Below are 27,853 nucleotides of genomic sequence, written 5' to 3' on the forward strand. Positions count from 1 at the left end.
TGTCAGTAACGCGCCTTATATCTTTAACGCATTCAAACTACGTCGTCAGCGGCGTGCGTTGGCGACTCAGCGGCGTTATAGCGGCTTGATAACTGCGTGGTGTACACGTGATACTACAAACCCGATGGAAGAGAAGGCGGCGAGGCGGTGGGCTGCGGGGGCCGAGCGCAAGCGCCGCAAGCGGGCCGACAACCGTGCATTCGCACTTTCACATTCTCCCCCTCGGGGAAATGCGGGGGAATTTTTTCTTTTGGACGATGCTATACGTACTACGTAGTGGAGCCCCACCGGAAATTGCTATACGCACTACCCATATAGCGCCATCTATGAGGCTCTGTAAGAAACACTCCCGAGCTTGCTTGGTGGCGGGCTGACGCGACCTTCGTACGAACGGCAAAGTACCTGGTTTCGGCCACAGCAAAGTTTGCGCATTGAAGGACTCTGGCTGTAGTCATGGGCGTGAAATAGATTATGGCTGCCCACAGGGCCGTTTACGACACGTTTGAGCATTTAATCGAGGCAGAAACAGAAATTACGCGGGCAGCCAGTGCATAACATACGGTGTTGATCAACATATCGTATGTTGTGTCGGGCCGCCCGCGTCATTTTTTTATTTTACTTTTGAGTTTTGTGTAATCAAGTATGTATCTATAGTATCCTCAAGCTGTCCATTCCTGGGTATCGCAAACTCTCTAAATAATATCCCACGGCGGCTTTATTCGCCTTAATAAGATTTCTCATGCGCCAGATTGCTCAGATCTCGCATGGTCTTGCATGGCTGCAGGAGGTACAATGTCTCCGGTTCGATTCCCGGCAGCCAAGGCTGCGTTTAATTTACGATGAAGGTGAAAAATTACTGTGCGTACCAGACGTTTCGATCAACACTAAAGGTCCCTCAGTGACTCTGTCTAATACGCTGCCCCGTGCCTCTTAGCGCGATGTGGTTTCGGCGGCGCACAAAACACCAGTTTTGATTGACTACGCAGCAGTTAACAAAAGCATGTTCTACAGGAACTCTTGAGTACAAACGGGGGAACGCGCACCTGTGTTTTTAGCTCGTATGTGTTCGTAACCCTTGCCTCGAGCTGTTAAAGTTGGCTTTTCCGCATGGCTGTTAAGCTGTGCAAGAAAGTCACCGGGGCTAAACGTGATTTTAAGAAACGCTTCTGGTGTAAAGCAGCTAATCCATAGTGTTTACAAAACTCTTGAGACACATTATTTTGCAGTGTGACCTTTAAACGTTTCACATCACTCCTCCCACTCAGCCTTATTTTGGCAAATAAAGGCGCTTTCAACATGCAGACACAAAAAAAGGAAACCGGAAGATGTATAGAACTTTTATCCTGCATTCTTTCACGTGCATAATGTCACATGCTAGCAGTGCCGTTTGTCCAACACGGTTTACGTTGTGCATTGAAGCAGTTTCTTACCAAGCTCCAAAGACTCGCCTAGGCAATTTCACATCACGAATGTAAAAAAAAAAAAAAAATCTCTGTAAATTATGTGGAAGCAATGCCCATCTCTTCATTATTGACATTTTCTAGTTTATCAGAGCTGCTGCAGCCAAGCATTATGTTATTTATAAACTAGAAAATACAGAAAGAGGCCATTTCTAAGTAGAAGGAAATATATATTGTTTAACATCTGCATTGTTTGAATTGTATGCTTTCCAACTGGCAGGGCAACTGCTATTATTTCTATGCCACATAAGATGCCCATGATTTTGCTCAAGTATGTGGACTCTTAGGTGGTTACATGCTGATAAAAGAATTCTGTGCTACCTTCATTCATACCCTGCAACTCGTCCGTGTGACGTGTGCACGGTGACGCTTAGCATGATAAACGTCGGGCGACGTCAGCTCAGTTGTACTGAGAAGATGTCTACTCCAGAATGCTTAAATAACTGAATCAATCGTGAAAAACAGTCGACTCAAAACAACCTGAAAGAAAAGAAGCACCACCCACCCTAAAATAAAAAGAAGACAAGAAGAAACGGGTTATACTATTTCAAATTGTTTTCAGGTTATCAAAAAAAAAGTCTGCATGCAAAAGGTCCAAGAAAGGCTGTTGTTTCTTACACTTTCAAGAAGACATCAACACTGCTATTGTTTTACAATATGAAGTAAATTTTTATTACACCACATCCTCAGCTTCAATTGAAGTTTTCCTTTCTGGGTGACCTGTAAAACCAAAGGTGCAATACAATTAGCAATACGGCTATGTTGCTTGTATAAACGATAGAAAAAAAGCACAAAAATAAACATGGCAAAACCCAGGACCTTTGTCATGTTTTTTGTTTCATTTTGTGTTATTTTTGTCCTACTGGCACAATTTGAATTCTTGAAACCAACTTTCGTGAAAAACCTATTGAGCACGATTTTCCATACCAACCATTACTACATTAAATGGCTACACAATATTTTTGCCTGAATGTAAATGCGGCTAAGAAATTTATTATTATTTTGAAGCAGCCAGTTTTTATGGCCAGTCACAGAAAATGGGAGCAGATGCCGTTGGTGCAGGTAGAGTTCTAGTTCACTCTAGTGCAGGGCTGCATGCGACCACACCATGTGAAGTGTTATGCATTTTTTTTGCAAACCTGTTAGCCCGACAGGAACCACACCGCATGCAGAAGCTGTCGTAGTTTTTGTTATAAATTGACGTGAACCTTTTTCCTCCTCACTTAGAACTGATCTCCTTTTTTTTGCTGTTTGGTCCCGTTTACAGTAAGAACTACATATTTTTTAGGAAAAAGGAACTGCCACCCAAATAACTGTTATTAACACCAGTACTTCTGAGTCAAAAGAGCACAAGATTAGAATCATACTACACAATGGGAACATATACATGTTGCCCCCCCCCCTCCCCCCATGCCCTCTCCCTATTCTTGCCCGAAACAATGGATTTTCCCCCTCAAGATAAAATTCTGCAGACGCCCATGCTAATATATACGGAACCAGTAAAGTGTGCAGCTGGTCGAATTGGTTCTCAATGCATAAATAAAGGCTGCTTCAAAGAGAAACAAGGCATTGGTTGCCTTCCTGGTCTGTTCCACGACTTTCACTACAACCTGGAACGATGTTTTGGCCCTGATAAAGATTCAGTACACTAATTATACGGCACTAGAAAGCGGATACAAGCATCATCACTAACTCCCCCATCTCCTATCATTAGCTTCACACTTGTTGATTAAAAAATTTGAATCTCCCGCCCTGAGGCCGCTTCTACGAGTCTCGCGGAGAAGCATGCAGATGGCGCCACGCCGGCCACGCGGCCGCCTAGAGGCAGAAATGCTTCCAACTCGTTCGCGCCTCTCCAAACACACAGAAACATCCCCCTCGCGAGGGGCACGATCAAATGTAGAGCATTTCCGGGGGCGCACGACGTTAAGTAGTTTGCGTTACGTTAATGTTGTTGCACTTGTGGCAACTGCTGATAAGAAAGCGCTCGTCAGCAGTAATTTGAATGAGTAAACGATATAAGGCGCGTCCGTAGCGTCGCATTCGGTGTCGGCTTTGTGGCGCAGTCGGTAGAGTACCATGTACCCTACGTTCCGCCCGCAAGGTCGAGGGATCGAAACCTGGCGCCGGATAGTATTTTTTTTTATATAGTAGGGAGGGGTGCGGTGCGGACTACGGACGCCAACGCGGGTGACATCGTGAGTTACTGAAATGCTCTGCATTTAAAAAATCGCGCCAATCCACCCCGTGAATGTGGTTGGATAGCAAAGCTGTAAACGGCACCCATAACAATTACCCATGCGACGTAACTTAAATTCCCTCACATCGCTCTACAAATAGCAAAACCAGAGAGAAGTGAAATGCACTTAACCACACCATTTATTACTTCAAAGAGATATTCTTGTTAAGGTTAAATCAATGCATGAAGCCTGAACGGTGTTTGGTTGAGTTGTATTGGTGTAGCACAAGAGTGGAAACTTTTTTTATAAAATTAAAGTAAGCTCCAATCCGGTGTTATACGATCTGTCTTCTCTGTCTCTGCGCCGCGGACGGAGGCGACGAAATTTGCGGCAGAGAAGGAGGAGGAGGAAGAAATACTTCTGTTCAGATATCTGAACGGCCCAGTGTGCAGCCCTGGGGAGTGATTCCTTCTTCTGTGGGGCCCATATGCAGTCCGCGCGGCCTGTGTTCTGTACACCCGCTGAAGCTGGGTAGGTAGAGAGGGCCTGGACAGCAGCATCTCCCATTGCTCTTGTTGGGTAGTTGACAAAAGGAGAGGAGGGTGCTCAGGGCTAAAGTCGCACACCCCGATTACGGGGCGGAGTGTTCCTACTTCTGAGCAAAATTTACATTCAGCGTCGTAGCTATTCGGATACATGAAGTGAAGACGCGTAGGCTGTGGGAAGGAGCCCCGACTGTATGAGGCGTAGGGTAGTTTGTTGTTCTCTGGAAAGGGCCGGGTAAGGCGAAGGTACGGTCTGACTCAGAAGGCGATAATGCTGGGTTATCTCCCTGAACGTGACAGGCTGGTGACTGTCCTCGTGCAGCTCCATAGCACGGGAGGTAAAACCGCAGGCTTGTTGGGTGGGCGTATTTGTTGCCCTCCATTGAAGAGTGAGCGGGTGTCCAGATGAGCTGAATGGAACCGTTTGGGGAGTGGTTTTTTTCACACGCGCAGGGAAGGTCAGGACACCAAACCCTACTGGTAATTCCAGTAGGCTTGCTGGGAATCGATGACTACCCCCCGAACCCCTGGTTGAGCGAGACCCAAGGTGATGGCTGCCTCTTCTGCTGCCGCCATGCCTTGGGTCCTAAGCGAGGTACACGCAATGAGGTTGGTTCTGGAGGTAGCCACGATGATGGCGTATTGCTGCCCTCGATGTTTGGAGGCGTCTGTGTAGATAACTGCATGATCCCCACCGAGGGTGGTGGTTAGCGCTTTAGCCAGTGCTTTTCGGTGACCCTCGTCATGTGAGGGGTTCATATTTCTAAGCAAAGGGAGCATCTTTAGTTTTAGTCCCCAAGAGTCTGGGAGTGCGTCAAGCGGAGTGACATTCTGGGCTGCCCAGCCAATCTGCTGAAGCATGCGGTTACCCATCGCAGTTCTGAGTCGGACCTTCTGGTTGGAAAGATGGCCTTCTATCAGCCCACCGTGTTGTGTAGCCCCGTGCTAGCAGCCTCTGTGTGGACGCACTCATATGAGAAGACCAATGGCCGGACCTTCTGGTTGGAAAGATGGCCTTCTATCAGCTCTTCCACCGTGTTGTGTAGCCCCGTGCTAGCAGCCTCTGTGTGGACGCACTCATGAGAAGACCTGCTCGACGGCCTTTCTAATCATTATATAAAGCATCTCTATGTCTTCCTTGTCGAGAAAAAGACAGGGGGTTGACGTAAGTAACTCTCGAGAGGACAAAAGCTTCAGTTAATCGAAAGGTACCGGATTCCTTTAGGCCTTGCTTCTTGGTGGCAACTCGCCTGATCATGCGTATGATTTGATTAATGCTGTTTTTGAGGCGCTGCAAGGAGACGTCACTCTTGGTGTTAGCCTCGAGATGTAGGCCCAGGATCTTGATGCTGGGGCTTGGAGTGATGGCCTGGGAGTATTTGAATGTATTCCTTGGTTTGGCGTGAGGGCGGACGACAAGGAGCTGTAAGTGTTTACGTGAACACTGGAGGCCACAGGCTTTAGCACATTGGCGTACTACAAGTGAGATGCCATGCATTGGTGTGAGCTTCCTTGAATTTTTAAAGCAAAGCTTTTTACCTCTACCCCCAAGGGTTCTTTCGCGACCGTTGGTGTCACCAGAAAACTCCAGCGAACAAATAAAAGAATCTATTGGCACCGCCGGGAATCGAACCTGGAACTAATAAACTAACAAAGCGAGAGCCCGTTGTCTCACCGATTTAGCTACGAGCACACGCGAAGACTGGGAAGAAAGGTGGTGTACTCACCAAGCACATCTACGGGTTTACCCACTGCGTTCTCGCTGAATGCCACGTGAAAGCGTTACGCGACCACTCACGCCCGTCTAGTGGCCCTGTGCGCACCTTTCTCATGAGATAAGAGTTAAAAAAATTCAAGGAAGCTCACACCAATGCATGGCATCTCACTTCTAGTACGCCAATGTGCTAAAGCCTGTGACCTCCAGTGTTCACGTAAACACTTACAGCTCCTTGTCGTCCGCCCTCACGCCAAACTCAAGGAATACATTCAAATACTCCCAGGCCATCACTCCAAGCCCCAGCATCAAGATCCTGGGCCTACATCTCGAGGCTAACACCAAGAGTGACGTCTCCTTGCAGCGCCTCAAAAACAGCATTAATCAAATCATACGCATGATCAGGCGAGTTGCCACCAAGAAGCAAGGCCTAAAGGAATCCGGTACCTTTTGATTAACTGAAGCTTTTGTCCTCTCGAGAGTTACTTACGTCAACCCCTGTCTTTTTCTCGACAAGGAAGACATAGAGATGCTTTATATAATGATTAGAAAGGCCGTCGAGCAGGCCATTCGTCTTCTCATGAGTGCGTCCACACAGAGGCTGCTAGCACGAGGCTACACAACACGGTGGAAGAGCTGATAGAAGGCCATCTTTCCAACCAGAAGGTCCGGCCATTGGTCTTCTCATATGAGTGCGTCCACACAGAGGCTGCTAGCACGGGGCTACACAACACGGTGGGCTGAGAGAAGGCCATCTTTCCAACCAGAAGGTCCGACTCAGAACTGCGATGGGTAACCGCATGCTTCAGCAGATTGGCTGGGCAGCCCAGAATGTCACTCCGCTTGACGTACTCCCAGACTCTTGGGGACTAAAACTAAAGATGCTCCCTTTGCTTAGAAATATGAACCCCTCACATGACGAGGGTCACCGAAAAGCACTGGCTAAAGCGCTAACCACCACCCTCGGTGGGTATCATGCAGTTATCTACACAGACGCCTCCAAACATCGAGGGCAGCAATACGCCATCATCGTGGCTACCTCCAGAACCAACCTCATTGCGTGTACCTCGCTTAGGACCCAAGGAATGGCGGCAGCAGAAGAGGCAGCCATCACCTTGGCTCTCGCTCAACCAGGGGTTCGGGGGGTAGTCATCGATTCCCAGCAAGCCTACTGGAATTACCAGTAGGGTTTGGTGTCCTGACCTTCCCTGCGCGTGTGAAAAAAAACACTCCCCAAACGGTTCCATTCAGCTCATCTGGACACCCGCTCACTCTTCAATGGAGGGCAACAAATACGCCCACCCAACAAGCCTGCGCTTTTACCTCCCGTGCTATGGAGCTGCACGAGGACAGTCACCAGCCTGTCACGTTCAGGGAGATAACCCAGCATTATCGCCTTCTGAGTCAGACCGTACCTTCGCCTTACCCGGCCCTTTCCAGAGAACAACAAACTACCCTACGCCTCATACAGTCGGGGCTCCTTCCCACAGCCTACGCGTCTTCACTTCATGTATCCGAATAGCTACGACGCTGAATGTAAATTTTGCTCAGAAGTAGGAACACTCCGCCCCGTAATCGGGGTGTGCGACTTTAGCCCTGAGCACCCTCCTCTCCTTTTGTCAACTACCCAACAAGAGCAATGGGAGATGCTGCTGTCCAGGCCCTCTCTACCTACCCAGCTTCAGCGGGTGTACAGAACACAGGCCGCGCGGACTGCATATGGGCCCCACAGAAGAAGGAATCACTCCCCAGGGCTGCACACTGGGCCGTTCAGATATCTGAACAGAAGTATTTCTTCCTCCTCCTCCTTCTCTGCCGCAAATTTCGTCGCCTCCGTCCGCGGCGCAGAGACAGAGAAGACAGATCGTATAACACCGGATTGGAGCTTACTTTAATTTTATAAAAAAAGTTTCCACTCTTGTGCTACACCAATACAACTCAACCAAACACCGTTCAGGCTTCATGCATTGATTTAACCTTAACAAGAATATCTCTTTGAAGTAATAAATGGTGTGGTTAAGTGCATTTCACTTCTCTCTGGTTTTGCTATTTGTAGAGCGATGTGAGGGAATTTAAGTTACGTCGCATGGGTAATTGTTATGGGTGCCGTTTACAGCTTTGCTTTCCAACCACATTCACGGGGTGGATTGGCGCGATTTTTTTTAACTCTTATCTCATGAGAAAGGTGCGCACAGGGCCACTAGACGGGCGTGAGTGGTCGCGTAACGCTTTCACGTGGCATTCAGCGAGAACGCAGGGGGTAAACCCGTAGATGTGCTTGGTGAGTACACCACCTTTCTTTCCAGTCTTCGCGTGTGCTCGTAGCTAAATCGGTAAGACAACGGGCTCTCGCTTTGTTAGTTTATTAGTTCCAGGTTCGATTCCCGGCGGTGCCAGTAGATTCTTTTATTTGTTCGCTGGAGTTTTCTGGTGACACCAACGGTCGCGAAAGAACCCTTGGGGGGTAGAGGTAAAAAGCTTTGCATTAAAAAGTACTTGTCCTTATGCGTTATCGCACATGTAACAATGCATGAAACGACATTTAACATGGTGAGGGGAAACGCGCTGAAGGTATCCAATACGCGTTTGCACCGTTCAGTTGCTCGGGCCGGCTGAAGGAACCACGCGACATGCATGCATGCTCGCGCATCGGCTGGAAAGGCTGCTGACGGAAATATAAGCTCAGCGGTCGACGCGGGTCTCCCACTTCAAATCAGTAAAGCAAGCGTTACGGGACAAACCAACGAGGCCAGAAATACCTACCTTCAGATTGGGCAAGCCGTCTTCGAACCACTGCCGCGATCGGGAAGTTGCCACGCCAGCTTGACGGCCCTGGCGCGAATCGTGTGCATCAGCCCGGCCCACGATTCAAGACTTGCGCTTTATTACCGTGATTTGTCGCAACGAGATTGGCGGGGTCGATCCATCCATGGATCGGTCAAAAGCGACGAAAAGCAGCCATGTCGACCGGCCGAACGCTTGAGACCACGTAAAAACATAACAAAAAAGTGCTTCTGACAGCGTCCATAGATGGCGCTTTATCGGTAGTGCGTATAGCTATTTCCGGTGAGACTTCACTACGTAGTACTAATAGCGTCGTCCTTTTCTTTTTCACCCATGCAAAATGTGAACCTATTGTGCCATATATGGATGATATCGAACGGCACCAGCTAAACAAATCCCAAGATTTATTATAGCGGAAAACAATCATTGGCAGCAAGCATTTAAAAGAAATAGTAGAGGGGAGAACTCGTTAGAACACTAGTTCGCATTTTCAAATCCCGGAAATGTAAACTGAAAGTGCACACATACAAACAAAAATGGGCCAACTAATTTCACATTTCGAACCATAGTGATCCATGCTTACCGTCTTTCCTTTTGGTGCGCTTTCGCCGGGAATTCGTAGAATTTAATGAATGGATTCTTTTCTTTCGCCTTCTTGTTAATGTCGTGGCAGCTGACCGTGCAACAATATAAGGGGTTTCCTTGGCTTTCAGTTTTACCACCTTAGACATCGCGAAACGACTGCGCGAGCGTCCGCTCTTTCGCCCCGCGCACCCGATCCGAGGGGGGACGCTCTGTCCGGCCAACAACAGATCGAGGTCGTGACGTCACAGTTGAAAGTCACGTGGCAAAGGCGTTTTCGTCACTTCCTGGGCCGTGGGCTTTTTTTGTTTTTACTTTTATCACGAAGGCATGCGGATAGCATCAAGAAGCCATGCACCGCGGTAAGAAGTTTCACCCAAGGCTTCAGCCAAAGCATGTGGAGGCGACTGCCAAAGGCACTGTGTGTGAGCTACGCTGGCTTCGCCGCTTTTTTTTTATTGTTGTTATTGCGTCATTTTGCCCCTGGGAATTTGTTCTGTGCCCGAGTTGGTTTCTTTCCACGTAGATGATACCCGCGTGATACGTTGTCATGGCCGATTTCTTAAATCAAGTAAGTGTATCGTCGAAGTGTCCCTCGACATCGCGTTGTCTGTTTTTCTGAGCCAGTTCACGAATGAAGCCGTCACCTTGAGCCCTCGCCGGTGAAACGGCGACAACACGACGACACCGATCTTTTCCCTAACAATCGAGGACGAAGTGTGACACCACTAATTGTGCGCCCCCATATCCTACAAGAAAGCAAGTCACGTTGCCGTCAGCAACAACATGCAGCAAAAGAGTTCACCAAGGGAGGATATGCCGTGCTGTGATGCAGCGAATTCAGTGATGTGGAAATGATTGTGTGCACTGGGGTGCCACGCTGGACGTACACATTCGGCTTGTTATTGCGGTGACAGGTAAATGCGCAAACGAGACGTGGTCGAGCTCACCGTGTTCCGGTACATCTACGAATTCCACGGTGACAGAGAGAGAGAGATAGAAAACCTTTAATGAAAGCTGAAGAGGTTAGTCCCACTAACGGAGAATTTGTTTTATGGTAAAGGCGAGATTAGCTATTGCATTTAGCTTGCTATCGCCCTTGATGTCTGCGCTCTTGATGGCTGAGTGCGATGCTTGCACGGGCAGAAATTTTTTGCAGGCAGCTGTATGATGCGGGCTTCCAAATACAAGTGCCTTACATACATGCTATTACATATTGCATGCATACTATTTTACATTGCCTAAATAGTGAAAAGAGCAACCTTTAAATCGTAAATCAGCGGGAAGCTGAAGGCATGTAAAGTTTGATAACTGCACGTACCAGGCCTTATAGCTACAGCAAGTGGTGAGCCTGTCTTATATGCACCTCCTGCAGTTGTAACTGCCCTAATTGCACCCAGTGATCGTACAGGACGAGAATATTGACAGATAAGCCATTTGCAGTGTTGTAGTATTTTATTGTCCCTCTGTTTTCCTAGAACACACCCAGCTCAGTATCATCACAAACTTAATCAGAGCAAAGCGAAGTTCATCCAGCTGTGAGTGGTCATAGCGCTGTGTTCTTATTTTTATGGCGAGCCTTCCCTGACCAGAACACCTTTTCCCATGGCTTTATACACCCATGACTACTATTTCCGATACCCACTTTGGGTTGCCCATAGAAGCAGCCATTCCACTGAGAGAAGGAAGAGTCACCTATGCAAGCCTTCCCCATCGAGATGTCAATAGTCACCTGTACTCATGCTATTGTCACTCCAATTGCCTTTGAAACTCTCAGCTGTGCATTATACTGTCAAAGCTGCAAATGCTCAATGCAAGAACACACATGTACACTAGCTCAATCAGCGCAGTAAAGCACTGGGACAGGAAGATGCTTTGAGTCTTCCAGCATATTCATGGTCACTATTCAATATTTCTATCCGGTGATTGCAAAGACACAGCCTGAATGCTTCTAACCACTTTGCCGACCCCATTTTCCCCTCACCATACCAGACTCGTTGCCAAATTACTGCCTCCAGGTCCTGCTTTCTTAAGACTAAAAAATCTCTGCCCTCAAAGTTGCCTCTGCATCTGCTCCCTGCCTTGTACTGTTTCCGAAAGGAGGAAGTTTCTCTCCAAAGGCTTCTAGTTGGAGTGGCCCTCACACTTTTTCAATCTGGATACATGTAATCCCCTGTCCACTGAAATCCATATGCATGAGTCACTAAGCTGTGAATTTTTAATGTCCTTGCACATTGATAGCAGGTATAGGTTCTGAAGAGTTGACTCTGTTGGTATGTTTTGGGGCAACACGTTACGTAAAATGGACTCAGCAAGCCTAAAAAGGCATTTTTAGGGCAACAAAAAGCCAATATAGACACGAATCTAAAAATAGGCCCTTATAGGCACTATCAACAGTTGATTAATTTAATTCCTGTAGTTCGTGCTTATATGTCGAACAAAGTTTACAGGGACTCCAGGAAAAAAATGGGAATTTTGCCTAAAGTTCCGATCTCTAGTTATGCTTTGTACATCAGGGCATGAGCTGCGTCACAAATATTATTATGTGCCGGTGCATAACTGTTTTGTGTGCTGGAATTTGCTTTTTTTGCTGGTGTTCGCACGGTTTCTGTATATACACGATTGTACTTTACCAGTAATACTTAGTTGCACTTGTTCCTGTCATCCTTTGTATCTTGTCAAAATTTTGCCTGTATATATGCGAGTGTATCTTACCAATAAATCCTATTTGGAAGTAGCACTTGGTCATGTCATCCTTGTTTGTCTCATCCAAATTTTGCACTTTACACGTGTGAAGCCGCCCAAAAGTTCACGTCGGTCAGCTACATGAGAGATCAAGTACATCACCCACTAAAAGTCTGCATGGCTTCACCTAATAATTAGTCCGTAAGCTACAAGTGAGACTAACAATAGCCATCAAGAGTTAACATCTATGGAGAAAAAGCGAGTAGTATAATGCACAAAAGAAATTGGAAAAGATACGAGGCTGTTTGGGCACAGCTTTTTATTGCAATTGAATTTCCTGGAAAAAAAGTCGGTGTTAGGTGCAACACGGCCTCAGAACACAAGTTTGCTTCAATGTTTGTTTCAGTGAAGTTTTTTCTGAGCTGACATCACAAGCACAGAGTTAAGTAACGGCACTGTAATCAAAACTATCATGCATGGTGGTGTGCCTCCTATACTCAATAAAGCGCAAAGGCTTTATTAGAAGAGAAAAACCACATGCAGTGCTCTTAGAGAAAGTAAATATCTTCATTCAGTGGCTTCTGCTTCACCTAATGGGAATGCACTGTCCCCTTATAACTGCTGAAGGTGGTGCAAAAACAATTCAGCTATTACCAACACACCCACTGAAAAGAAAGTGCTGGTGATCCCTTTTACATTCCTATGTCTGAGGTGTTTGCAGCACATTGTGGCAAATTTTAATTTTTGTCCCCAGTGCAAATTACAAAAGGCACAAATTGCGGCTCGTTGAACGTTATGTGGTGCTTTTGAATGGACTATGTATAAGGGGTGGGCGATTGATCGATCAACTTTCCGATTAATGCTTTAGTTGGGATTAATTTTTTAGTCGGTCGAAGTCATGTGAGCAAACCGAAACAGGAGTACCGCGTTGAAAGTGTGTGCATGCCGAGGACCATATTTGCGTTCAAATAACCTACGTGACGTTACAACAGAAAACAATGCAAGTATGCTCAGAGATGATAACAATTAAAACTGTTGGGACGGAGAAGCATTTTATTATTATCATTGGTGTATGGATTCCATTAAATATTATTTTTGGTCATTTTTCTTTCAAAACCAACACTACCGATTAATTGATTAATTAACAGATTAAAGCTAATCGGATTAAAACGGTCAGACAGATTAATCGGACTAAAACTTTTAACCGACGCCCAGCACTACAATGTATGCAACCTACATCTTGGCTTTATTCAAAAGGTCAGACAGTGTACGTACACCATTACTACAATATTGTTCTATGAGGAACAACACTACCACCACACAAGAATTAGAATACCCACGGGTAGATTTCACAAACAGGCAGCCAGAATGCAAAGGAAGCCAAGTAAACCAGGGGAGGCCGCCCACTTATTAAACAGCCATCGGTTCCGTTCTTGTGCAAGATGGATAAAGCCTGCCACTTGACCTTACTTCAACTGTGGTATCAAAACAGCTTGTCCGGGTTACTGCTGCTGCTTCCTTTTTTTTCTGCCATGCTATAGGTACTCGGTACGAGATGAAATATTTGCTACCACTACAAAATGTCTTAAAGGGACACTGAAGTGAATTTGTCAAGCTCCCGTTTTTGCTTGCACTGCGTAGACTGGCTCAAATTAGCACACTTTTCATCGTTTATCCGGTTGACAAATCGGTAATTATTTTACAAAGCGCGAAAGAAGAAAAACTATCATTCGTGGTTTGCGGCGGCCGCACCAACTAAGGCTGTGACGTTGGGAGGAGGGGCACCGTGATTGGACGATGCCCAAGGTTAGCAATCAAACAAGTTTCGGTTTCGGTTCTGTAAAACATAACCAATGGCGTTGTTGGATGGGCATTCTCAATACCTCAGTAATCATCGTACCGCACTTCTGCCATGTTGTCGGCTGTAAAATGCACAAGATAAGCCTCCCAGGACGGCTTGTAGTCGTAGCATTCACTAGCCGAGACCTACGCAGTGCATGAACGCCCTCCGCGTACCCGCAGACGCCCAAATGTCATGCGCTTTTCCCCCATATTTGGAGCTTGCCTCCCTCATGCCTGTATCGTAAAAAGCGTGTTCGCACCAGGCCAAGGGTCTGTTCATTCTGGCCTGTGCCCACTGCCTGCAAGCAGTCGGTGCTTATGGCAACAGCACGCCAACGAGAACTCGCTAGCGCGCCAGTGCCAGCCTGCGCGCGTTTTGTGAACTAGTTCGTGTAGCCATGAACGTTGCGGCCCAAAAAAAAGGTGAACTCAATATAGAAAACATCGGCGGAAAACAAAAAAGTTAACTTACAAAAAAAAAAGCACGTAACCGCGGGGATTTGAACTCGGGACTTGCAAAACACTTGAGGTGACATACCTAGCGCCCCAGACAACTGAGCCACGGAGCGGGATGCGAAGGCCGTCCTAATATAGGGTATATATTGTAAACCCGGTTTACACTTTTATTTAGTTTTCGCATTTCAAGCAGCTTAGGTGACTATTTGTTGTACTGCGCTCGTGCAGTAAGCGTCGCCCGAGTTTCCACAGTAGCTCACGTCTAGCAATTGCATTTCGTAGACGGAAAAGCGTTCGCAGATGCGTAGTCGTGCTGCTGACCGCTGTGCTTGTTCGCCCAGCGCAAAAAAGTGCTTCCCGCGCCCTAGTTTTACGCTGTACGGTAAAAATATCAGTTGATTTTATTTCCTTAGTACCTATATTGACTTCGCTGACTCTTCTCCCGCCTTCAAGAGGCCTTATATTTTCCTACTGGCGTACCAGTCAGCGAAGCGTCGCATGTGCGCTTGTGCAGCACTTGTGTGAAGCGACCTTGACTTGGAACTAGATACGGTGTACAAACAAATCAAGTAAAGAAAGGCACATTCTTCCATTCACAAACGTGTCCTGGCTTCGTTTCAACTAAGCGAACGAATTGCGACCCAGCAATTTTTTTTTTAACCTCCTTGATTGCGACGACCCGCCGGCGGCCGGCGGACGAAACGCTGGGCCGACTAACTCTGTCTGAAGGCCGGGGAGCTGTGCAGTAGCGCAGCCAATTGCCACCTCATCCCCTCCTGACGTCACACGAAAACGCCACAGAAAATGGGCGAGCGTAAAGAGAGGAGGACAGCATTTTCGAATGAGTTTTTCTACTAACTTAAATCGCGTAAACGCGCCTAGAGTGGGCGAAACATGGCCTGGGGACTCCGGACTACAATTTGCGCTAGTAATCCCGCAATGTTTACATATCACTTCAGTGTCCCTTTAACTAAAAGCCCGCAACCCTCCTAGTTATATATCTTATAGGAGCTTCTGTAGAGACCAGGGCTGCGAGGATATGAAATTGTGCTTTTAAAGCTGTTTTATTGAACTAGCTTTTAATAGGAACAAATATTTTCGAATTAAAGTGCTCTCCTAAAGCACCTTTCTCTTCGAAACGTGTTTTGGTTGAGTTGGTCTATGATATTGACAAAATAAAATAAAAAAAATTATGAGCGCTAAATAACAGCGTATGAAAAGAACGGACGACAAATACGACAGCTGCTTGCCTTTCTCGTCCGTTGTTCTTGTAGCGCTCGTATTTTTCAACTCCTTCCGCCTGTCCTTTAGCCGCACGTCACAGGTGCATTGCGGTAAAGCCTGTCGGCGCTAGCGGTGAAAGCGGCGCTAGTTAGCGGTGGCCGATCGGTCATCCGAACTTTTTATGGGCCTGGCACTGGTACTACAGCGGAGTCATGGTGGAGTCAGTGACTGTCGAACAGGCAACATGAACACGCTTAAAGCAGATACGCGGCGCGTTCATCAACCAACAGCTCGACGCAACCGTCCACGACGTTGACCCGCGGCTACGTTGACACAAACTCGGGCATCAAACAAACGCCAAAGCGAACCTACCGCTGCGGAAGGGCGTATGTACCTGCGCAATAGTGACAAAAAAACACCTTACCGCCGTGCATAGCTTCTTGATGCTACGCGCAGTGCCTTCGCGATAAAAGTAAAAAAAAAAAAAGCCCACGGTCCAGGAAGTGACGAAAATGCCTTTATCACGTGACTTTTGGCTGTGACGTCACGACCTCGATCTGTTGTTGGCCGGACAGAGCGTCCCATCCGAGGGAGACGCCCGCCGGCACGCGCGGTCCGTCACGGCCAGCTTGCTGTGCACGCTGTCGCACTCCCGGATCCATTTCCGCCTTCCCCGACCGCTCGAAGTTCCCGTCCCCCCTACTCCGGAATGCGAACAAAGCGGCCACCGGCTGCACGAGCCACTCAACCCAGCACGTACAACGGGCGGCGGCAACGCCCCTCATACCCTCGAAGCGAAAAGGGCGCCGCTTCGCGATAGAATCAGCGCTGCCCTCGCCCGGCAAACTTTAGCTTCGCCTCCCTATATAGAGGAAAGCTATACACCATTTTCCTTGCTAGAGGTGGGCGCCGCCATTTGCTTTTTCCTGACCAGACGCTAGCGACGCTAGCGCCGTCTATGAAGCGACCACCGAAACCTCCGCGCTGGGCTGTTAAAGGAGCCATGAAGACAAAATACAAGTTGGGTTTATTAGAAAGAATGATTAGTCCCGATAACAATGATACCAATTCCATCGCAATCTTCGAACAAATAACGGAGATATTAAAGAAAACGTGTGAAGCAGTCGCGACCCCCTAGCCAATTTCCAGCAACTTTTCTATGACGTCACGGAACCTTGTTTGTGCGATTGGCGGCCGCCTAACTGACCTGTCGCGACGACACATGACTAGACTTCAGTAATGGGGCCTCTAGTTCCATTTGACCGCATCACTTGAATGCCAACGTGCAGTTAACGCACTGAAAATTATGTTTTATTGTTGGCCCGTATGACGTCATTCTTGCTCATAACACGTCACTGTGGCGCAAAATTTGAAAGTTTTTAAATACTTCTTGCTTTTTTTCCCGTTAAAAACGTCTTTTGTGGCTCTAATGGGACTGAGTGAGATACTGAATCCTAGTTCTTTCAAATTAAACGAAATTGTATTTTCTCTTCATGGCTCCTTTAAGTGCGCCGTTCTTTGCGTGCGTCTGCTCGGAGTGAACCGCAGTGGTTTGGCGTTAAGTTAGCGGTTGCAGTGCTTGTGTGTGTGTGTGTTCTGTTTTGTTTTCATCATCTGCGGACGGATTTTAGGTCCTAATTTGCTGCCAGAGCGGGAAATTCCGACCCCGGCTGTTGCGAGCAGCAGTAGCAGTGTGGTTGGTGTGGTGGTGGTGCCGGTGGTGCTCCGCAGTTCGGCGATGCAAACGAACCGGTATGGCACCGACTGACATAGAAATCGATATCGGGGAGTAAATACGTGTTTTCAATGCCACCGTGCTTGTTATGTTCACCGATTAGTCATGTTTACGGAAGCGCGGACGTCGAATGCGGAGCGCGCACAGCATATGTGGGTCACGGTGATCCGTGCTCGCGATGGACTTCCGACGAGGCGATTGCTACGCTGTTGACATTGCAATGCAATATAATCTTTCTTAACTAGACTTATGACGGTTACTGACGAAACGAAATTACCCGGGCGGAAAAATAACACGACCGCACAACCAGTCAAATTACTATTCGAAGGTTAATTGAGCAAAAGGGTTGACGTTCGGGCGAGTTAATATTGGTTGATCATGATCGTGATCATGATTGACCTAACTCTGCGCTGCGCATGTGGCCTGTCGCTCGAAGCCCACCTTTGTGAAACCGCTGCTTGCACCACAAATGCTTTACGCGACCAGCAGTAGCTGTTTTGTAATTGTAATAATTTAGATTCCGTGGCAACGCAAAAGGATTAGAAGCTTTTCCTTTGACCGCGTTGTGAACAGGTTGAGCTATTTTCCAAATGCAGCGTTCACGCGTATTTCGAGCTGCGTTTCCACATTTGGCTGCCTGCTTATCCTGCTATCGACCAGCATGCAGTGTGGGATGGAGAAAGTTATCCTTTCATATCGTTTGGAAGTGTAACACGTTGGCCTGAAAAAAAGTAAACAAAACGTCGTGATTTTAAAGGTTCGATTAGATGAAACGGGGATTGTTTAATGCCAATCACCTGTAATGACGCAATAATATATGGTATTTTAAATTGACTACAAGGAACCAGAAGTTATTGTAGTGTTGTATTAATCGGCGCTCGTGAATGATCCCCAAGTGGTCAAAATTAACCCGCAGCCCTCCACTACGGCGCGCCTCATCACCCATGAAGCGTCGGGGCGTTAAACACCATACTGAATGAATCAATCAATCAATCAACCAATCAATGCTGTATTGTAAAGGATAAAGTTGCTTGTAACATTTCAGGGGGTTCCGTTCCCTGTCGCAGCTTTGCGTGTGATAAATAGATTTTGCTCCGTCTGCTTGCCGTCCAAGTGCACCCAACAAACCCTGGAGTTGGTCGTTGGTACAAAGTCGTTGCGATTTATCAACGGAATCCACCGATATCTCAACTCGGTGCGCGTTGGGAAGCGATGCCGCAAAAACACGCCGCACCCGCGCTGCATTTTCTCCAGGCAGTGCCGTGCACATGCGTGCTGTCAGCGACTGTTTCTCGCTTTCGCTGGTTGTTCAATAACCCACCACTGCGCAGTGCTGACCAAGCGACGTTTGCGCCTTGAACGGCATCGCAGCATGGGCTAAAACAGTTGAAATACTCCTGAACTACGCAGCGGAGCACACCGCGCCGAGCGGTGTTAGCAGCCCAGCGCGCTCAGGCAACGCTGGTCGGCCGCCGAGAGAACTGGTTTGAGAGTATTTTCCTCCTTTCCCGGCTGCGTATGGAAAATGGTGTATATAGAGGAACTCTACCCTCCCCGGGAGTACACGGGGGCTGCCGCCGCTTCGGCACGTGCTTATTTCGCTGCGCGCGTGCTGCATTTCTCGCGCTACGATGAGGTCCGGGTAAACTTTTCTTTCAACTTATGAAAGCATGCATGTGAGCACGTGTCCAGCAAGTTCGGTTTACATGTAGAGTAGCTACTGGGTCCATTTTTGCCGGCCCTTGTCTTGTCGTCCGCAAGAGACGCGTCGTCTGCTACGCGCCGCTCGAACGGCCGAGTGCCCAGGCGGTTTCACGGGATGAAATGTGCTCTTGGGTGGTCGTCGGCTGCCGTATTTTTGTCGTCCAGGCGACAGCTGTGCAACTTGTCAGAGCGCATTTGTCTCTTGTTTGCCACCTTCTTCACGTGTTCCCACTTTGAACATCCGGAATTTATTGACGACAGAAACACGGAGGCTTACAAGAATTCCCGTTAATGCATTGTTTCTAATCCTTGAAATGATCAGCTGCCTCCTATGAAAGACGCATTAAAAAGGCACATGCTGTTAAAGGGGTGCGCTGACAACACCGCATTTCCATTTTGTTTATCTTTGAAGCTATTTTGTTCGCAACTCTCTTAACTACTAATAGCAAATGTAGGGAAAAAAACGCACGAACAGCCATCAACTTGCCTTGATTCCCTCAAGAACACAAGCTCAACAGCAAGCATTAACCCAGGTAATACAGCCAGGCAAATACTATATATATATATATATATATATATATATATATATATATATATATATATATATATATATATATATATATATATATATGTATATATATATATATATATATATATATATATATATATATATATATATATATATATATATATATATATATATATATATATATATATATATATATATATATATATTGCCGCGAACCATACATTAGGTTTGTTTATTTGTGTTTTGCTTTTACCGCCGGCTGCGCCGGTCTGTGTTATCTCTGCGCCAAGGGAAGCGCGTGTTCCATTCTTTCTTTCTGTGCCGCATGTGTTATCTGTTGTGATAGGGAGAGCATTCCAATCTAACGTGAACAGTCCAGAATAATCTTCTTGGATCTACTATGTTCTCGATGCGAATCGACGTTTCGAGAACCACGCGCGCCAAAAGATAAAAAGCCTGCAGTGCGGACGCCGGGGCATTCGATTCTGCGACGCTCGCCGACGCACGTACGTCACTTTGTTGACCACTGCTTCGCCGCCTCTGTATTCTTTTCAGTTGTTAGGGGAGCACAAGTTCGCTCCAATAAACTTGTTTCTTTTCCAAACAACTGCTTCGTCCTTGGCTACGTGACATCTGGTGGAGGTGCTGGGTACGCACCCTTCATGCCCACTACAACCTCTGGAAGCCGCCAAGCCAGTCCAACAAGAGCCAGCCTCCGCGTGCAAGAGTTACCACCCGAGTTCGGTCTACTACCGGAGAAGACGAAGAAGAAAAACGTCGCAACCAGCACCATGCTCAACCAAGCCAATCCTCCTGTCGTTCTGCAGCAGCCACGGGAACCGCCATCATTCCGAGGAGCCCCCGCAGAAGACCCAGAAGAATGGTTGGAGAAACTGGAGCGCGTCCGGAAATTCAACAGGTGGGACGACGCAGAAACGTTCCGGCACGTTTTCTTTTACTTGGAAGATTCGGCTCGCACTTGGTTCGAGAACCACGAGAGCTCCTTGAAAAACTGGGCTCAGTTCAAAAATGAGTTCACTAAGACCTTCACTACCGTCGTGCGGAAAGAAAGAGCCACCCTTTTGTTGGAAACGCGCACGCAACACCCCAACGAAGGTGTCGTAATCTTCGTTGAGGAGATGAAGCAGCTATTTCGCCGCGCGGACCCCGAAATGACGGAAGAAAAGAAGTTGCGCTTCTTAATGCGCGGAGTGAAGGAGGAACTGTTTGCTGGACTTGTCCGAAATCCGCCCAAAACCGTCGCCGAATTCGTGACCGAAGCCAGCACCATTGAGAAAGCCCTCGAAATGCGTGCTAAGCAGTATGACCGCAACTTTGTTGGCGCGGCCAATGCGAACGACTTTGGCAGCACGCGGATCTCGGCCGACAGCCTACGCGAGACCATCCGCGCAATAGTGAGAGAGGAGCTGCGGAAACTTCTCCCAACGCCGCCGCAGCCCCAAGTCGCTTCTCTCACCGACGTCATTAGAGAAGAAGTGCAACAAGCGTTGGGAACTTCTACGCCATCCGAGGTACCCCGAGAGCCACAAGCTATGACATACTCCGCGGCTGTTCGTCGACCCCACCCTGCTCCAACACGCCGTCAAGAGGCCCCGCCGTACCGCCGCCCACTGTCACCCGCCCGACCCCCGGTAGCCCGAAACCAGACGCCGAGGAAGACGGACGTATGGCGAACTCCCGATAACCGTCCTCTGTGCTACCACTGCGGAGAGGCCGACCACATTTACCGTCGCTGCCCATACAAGAGACTCGGACTGCGTGGTTTCTCCGTCGACGCACCTCGCCCTCTCCCTGGCCAACGACCACGTGAGATCGACGAGTATCTATCTGAAGCCAGCAGTGGCCCAGCGCGTTTCAACCGTTCGCCGTCGCCCTACCCGTACAAGTCGCCGGACCGCCGTAGCAGTGCTGACTTCGCACGTGGAAGGTCTCCTGCAGCCCACGCTGGGGAAACTAAAGGCGGCAACTTCTGGAGGTGAAGTTGCTCTACGGCGAAAAACTGGAAACCCTCCAACGACGCAAGGACGCGCTGAAGACAGTGATTCACGACATGCGCTCATCCCGACGACCCGACCTAACCCTGACGAGACTCCCGAACACGACGACAGCTACACGGCGCGACGCGTACTCGACCTGACCGAGACGTCCGTTGAGAAGACGACGACAACGACGATGCACAGTGCCCGACCAACAACACGTGCAAGCAGAGACACGACGCCCCGACGAACCCGGAACTCGAGGAAGACTGCATCTGACGTCAAGGTGTCCATCGACGGCTTTGACGTAGTCGCCCTCGTAGACACGGGAGCTGACTATTCGGTAATGAGCGGACCATTTGCGTCTAAACTGAAGAAAGTTATGACCAGATGGGACGGTCCGCACATACGCACAGCAGGAGGCCACCTCGTGACGCCAAGTGGAACGTGCACATCGCGCGTCACCATAGATGGCACAACGTACCCTGCGGCGTTCGTCGTTCTGCCTAACTGCTCCCGCGACGTGATTCTCGGAATGGACTTTTTGACGGACAACGGCGCCATAATTGATCTGCAGACCAAGTCGATAACATTTTCCTCCGATCACTCCACGACGCCGCAGCCGAACCCCGATCACCGTGCTGCTGTCAGGATCGCCGACGATCACATCACCCTGCCACCCCGCGCAAGCTTGATGATCGCCGTCTACTGTGAGGATGCTGCTTCTGACATCGACGCTATCGTAGAGAGTGATCGAAGGTTGCTTCTCGACCGCGGTGTCTCCGTCGCAAGAGGCATTGCGCACTTTAAGCAACACCAATCTCACGTTTTGGTCACTAATTTCACCGAAGAGTACCAGCATTTAAACAAGGGAGCTGCAATTGCGTTCCTCGAAGAAACGCAAGAAGCAAGTGATGTGATCGCGGTCGCCGACTTTGAACACACACCCGTAGAAACCTTCAAGCTCCCGCAGCCATTCGACGTGAATCCGGCGCTACCGCAAGAACAACGGAAAAAATTATTGGCTTTGCTGCGTCGGTATAGCGAATGTTTTTCTTCGAGCGCAAAACTACGTCAGACCCCTCTAGCGAAGCACCGAATAATAATTGAAGACGGAGCCCGGCCTACCCGACAGTCGCCGTACCGCGTCTCTTCACACGAACGGGAAGCCATCCGGACTCAAGTCGACGACATGCTCAGCGACGACATTATACAGCCATCGAAAAGCCCCTGGGCTGCGCCCGTCGTACTCGTAAAGAAAAAAGACGGCACATTAAGGTTTTGCGTTGACTACCGGCGACTGAACAAAATCACGAAAAAGGACGTGTACCCCCTCCCCCGAATCGACGACGCCCTCGACCACCTCTGCCACGCGAAGTACTTCTCATCGATGGACCTGAAGACCGGCTACTGGCAAATTGAAGTGGACGAGAGAGACCGAGAGAAGACTGCATTTATAACCCCAGACGGCCTATACGAGTTCAAGGTGATGCCGTTTGGGCTGTGCACAGCACCAGCGACGTTTCAAAGAGTCATGGACACTGTGCTAGCTGGCCTTAAATGGCACACCTGCCTCGTATACCTCGACGACGTAGTGGTATTCGCCCGGACTTTCGACGAACACCTTGCAAGGTTGGAGTCTGTACTCGAGGCCATTCGTACGTCGGGGTTGACGCTGAAGCCTGAAAAGTGCCGTTTCGCATACGGGGAACTCAAGTTCTTGGGCCACGTCGTCAACGCCGCGGGAGTCCTACCTGACCCGGCAAAAACATCAGCCATTGCGAACTTCCCAAGGCCGATAGACAAGAATGGCGTGCGAAGATTTCTCGGGCTGTGCGCATACTACCGGCGCTTCGTCGCAAACTTCGCACGAATTGCAGAGCCACTCACGCGCTTGACGAAAGATAGCACCCCTTTCAGCTGGGAAAACGACCAAGAAAAAGCATTCGGCGAGCTGCAAAAACGCCTGCAAAGCCCGCCCGTGCTCGCTCATTTCGACGAAAATGCCGAAACGGAAATGCACACGGACGCCAGTGATATAGGCTTGGGTGCCGTCCTTGTCCAAAAGCAAAGCGGCTGCGAAAGGGTAATCGCCTATGCCAGCCGTGGTCTGTCGAAGGAGGAGAAAAACTATTCTGCCTCCGAGAAAGAGTGCCTGGCTATTATATGGGCGATTTCAAAATTTCGCCCATACGTGTATGGAAGGCCATTCAAGGTTGTAACAGACCACCATGCGCTGTGTTGGCTCGCCAATTTGAAGGACCCCTCTGGTCGTCTTGGGCGGTGGAGCTTGCGCCTGCAGGAGTTCGACGTTACAGTCGTTTATAAATCCGGCAGGAAACACTCCGACGCCGACTGCCTGTCCCGCGCCCCCGTCGACCCACCACCACAAGACTCTGATGAAGACAGCGCGTTCTTCGGGATCGTGACGGAGAGCGACCTAGCCGCCCAGCAGCGTGCCGACCCCGACTTACGCGTCATAATCGAGTACCTCGAGGGATGCAACGTTGCCGTTCCTAGGACCTTCAAACGCAGCTTACCAGCATTCAGCCTGAGAAACTCCGTCCTTGTGAAGAAGAATTTCAGCCCCGGAACAAGAGCGAATTACCTTCTCGTCATCCCCGCGGACCTTCGTGACGAAATTTTGGAAGCGTGCCACGACGACCCGTCTTCCGGACATCTGGGCACAGCCCGCACTATTGGAAAAATCAAGGCGAGGTACTACTGGCCCGGCCTTACCTCTGACGTCACCCACTACGTCCGGAGCTGCCGTGACTGCCAGCGACGAAAAACGCCGCCGACAAGACCCGCCGGACTTCTGCAACCGATCGCCGTCCCATCGAGACCATTTCAACAGATTGGAATGGACCTTTTAGGCCCGTTCCCTACGTCACGATCACAGAACAAGTGGATTGTCGTAGCGACAGACTACATGACGCGCTACGCAGAGACCGCCGCTCTTCCGAGGGGGACTGCACAAGAAGTGGCGAAGTTCTTTGTAAGCCAAGTTGTGCTGCGACATGGAGCCCCGGAAGTCCTAATCACAGACCGTGGAACGGCATTTACTGCGGAGCTGATGCAAGGAGTATTACGCTACAGCAACACGGATCACCGAAGAACGACGGCGTACCACCCCCAAACGAACGGACTAACAGAACGTCTGAACAAGACAATCGCAGATATGCTGTCAATGTACGTTGACGTTGAACATAAGACTTGGGACGAAGTGCTCCCGTATGTCACGTTTGCGTACAACACGGCTATCCAGGAGACGACGCAGCTGACGCCGTTCGAGCTTGTCTACGGTAGAAGGCCGACTACGATGCTCGACGCCATGCTTCCGCACGTAGAAGACGACGACCTCAACGCCGACGTCCACGGATATCTTCAACGTGCGGAGCAGGCCCGCCAGCTCGCTCGAGTTCGTATAACGGACCAGCAGCTGGTGGATGCGGGCCGCTACAACCTCCGACGCCGAGACGCCGAGTACCAACCAGGGGATCGTGTGTGGGTTTGGACTCCCATCCGACGACGCGGACTCAGTGAGAAGCTCCTGCGACGGTATTTCGGACCCTACCAGATTCTACGACGTGTTGGCCAACTTACCTACGAAGTGATCCCCGATGGTGACTCCGGCACATCACGACAACGCACGCGGCCTGAAGTCGTCCACGTGGTTCGCTTAAAACCTTTCTACGGACGATGACGAACTTTTATTTTCATTTGTTCGGACTGTCGCTTATGTTAGCATCGGGTCGATGCACACTTAGAGGGGGGGTAATGCCGCGAACCATACATTAGGTTTGTTTATTTGTGTTTTGCTTTTACCGCCGGCTGCGCCGGTCTGTGTTATCTCTGCGCCAAGGGAAGCGCGTGTTCCATTCTTTCTTTCTGTGCCGCATGTGTTATCTGTTGTGATAGGGAGAGCATTCCAATCTAACGTGAACAGTCCAGAATAATCTTCTTGGATCTACTATGTTCTCGATGCGAATCGACGTTTCGAGAACCACGCGCGCCAAAAGATAAAAAGCCTGCAGTGCGGACGCCGGGGCATTCGATTCTGCGACGCTCGCCGACGCACGTACGTCACTTTGTTGACCACTGCTTCGCCGCCTCTGTATTCTTTTCAGTTGTTAGGGGAGCACAAGTTCGCTCCAATAAACTTGTTTCTTTTCCAAACAACTGCTTCGTCCTTGGCTACGTGACATATATATATATATTGTCACGGGACAGGACAATACCCGCGCAAGCAAGGCCAACCACTAAAGATGACAAGGAAGAAGATGGGTGCGGGGTGCAGCAAGCCTGGGCTCGGAATGGCTGCCTGTAAATAGTCATGTAAATACATCGCTTCATCACCTCATGGTTCGTGTCATCTGCCGCCACGTAACATTTGGTGGAGTGTGCGGGTTCGTCATCCCCATCCTGGCCACAGCACCGCATCGCATCGAAGTGGACGCAGCCGCCAAGGACAACGAAGCCGCGCCGGGCCGCCCCAGCCCAGTCGAGACCAGAACCAGACGATGCCCCCCGCCCCGTGTCCCCAGCCAGCAAGACCCGAACGAAGACCAGTTGAGACGAGCCGACCCAGACACGCCGACGATGTATTCCCCCGCCCTTCCGTCCGACGTGGCTCGAGGACCTTCGGTGGTTCGTCACGGCAGACGCCGTTGCTGTTGCTGGGCCAGGCAGTATCAACGCCGTCATCCTCATCCGTGGCGGCAAGTGATTCGTCACTGCATTTTTCATCTTATCCGCATTCAATCGTCAATTTGCCTCGTCGTCGACCGGGACGGTCCTCATCGACCGGGGAGGTGATGTCACGGGACAGGACAATACCCGCGCAAGCAAGGCCAACCACTAAAGATGACAAGGAAGAAGATGGGTGCGGGGTGCAGCAAGCCTGGGCTCGGAATGGCTGCCTGTAAATAGTCATGTAAATACATCGCTTCATCACCTCATGGATCGTGTCACCTGCCGCCACGTAACAATATATATATATATATATATATATATATATATATATATATATATATATATATATATATATATATATATATATATATATATATATATATATATTGAGAGACAAGGGCTAGGAACGGCGTTTACTGAGGCGTTCGAGCCGCAAGCACCGCAGAACACACGATGATGATGATCATGTCCGTAGAAGATGATGGAACAGTACCGCATGGCTGGTGCTGATGAGTATGTACAGATGAAGACGAGGTGCGGGAATTGTCCTCTGGAGTTCTCCACCTCCGGGAGTGTGGTCGCGAATGCTCACACTAATTTCCCCCCCTCCGGCGGAAGCGGCCTCCGGGCCGCAAGTTATTGTGGGGAACGGCGCTGGAACGGTTTCAGTCGCGAGACGTGAACAATTTCCGTGCCACGACGGCGGCGATCTGGGGAAGGGTCCACTGGAGTGACGCGGTAATTCACCGGGGACGTTTCTTCGACGATTACGTAGGGGCCCATAAAGCGGTGCAGAAATTTTTCGCAAAGGCCAGGAATTCGAACAGGAGTCCAAAGAAGCACCTCTTCTCCCGGTCGAAAGCGAACGGGGCGATGGGAGGAGTCGTACCGAACTTTTCGGAGTTCCTGATGAGCTTCTGTGCGGGACCGAGCCAGCTGGCGGCAATGGGCGAGCCTTGAAATATACTGCTCGTGAAGTGGTGTATCAGGGGAAACCGGTGCAGAGAAGAAAGTTGGGTCGAATATTGAGGAAGGTGAGCGACCAAATACGAGAAAGAACGGAGAGAATCCAGTTGTTCGTTGTACTGCAGTATTGTAGGCAAAGGTGACGAATGGGAGGATTAGGTCCCAATTTCGATGGTCAGGGCTGATGTACATAGAAATCATGTTCGAGAGGGTTCTATGAAATCTTTTGGTTAATCCGTTCGTCTGGGGATGATAGCCAGAGGTTGTTTTGTGAACGGTGTCGGAAGCACGTAGAAGCTCTTGGAGTACGCTGGAGAGGAAAGTCTTGCCGCGATCACTGAGGAGGACGCGTGGTGCTCCATGGCGCAAAATTATGTGACGCAAGACAAAGTCGGCCACTTCTATGGCTGTACCGGAGCGTATTGGTGCTGTTTCGGCGTACCGAGTCAGGTGGTCCACCGCCGTAACAATCCACCGGTATCCCGACTGTGTCCAAGGCAAAGGCCCGTACAAGTCAATCCCAATAGTGTCGAAGGGCGCAACCGGACAGGGCAGAGGCTGCAGCAAGCCGGCAGGTGTGGTTGTCAGTCGCTTACGGTGCTGACACGAAGAGCAGGTTCCAACGTATTTAGCCACACTCGCCGAGAGGCCAGGCCAAAAGTAGCGACCACGAATGCGGTCGTACGTTTTTTCGAAGCCAAGATGCCCAGCGGTTGCTGCGTCGTGATACGCTTCCAAAATTGATTGGCGGAGAG

Source organism: Haemaphysalis longicornis, unplaced genomic scaffold (genome assembly GCF_048455015.1).
Source record: "Haemaphysalis longicornis isolate Haplotype H1 unplaced genomic scaffold, Haemaphysalis longicornis Haplotype H1 scaffold_1, whole genome shotgun sequence".
Lineage (NCBI taxonomy): Eukaryota > Metazoa > Arthropoda > Arachnida > Ixodida > Ixodidae > Haemaphysalis > Haemaphysalis longicornis.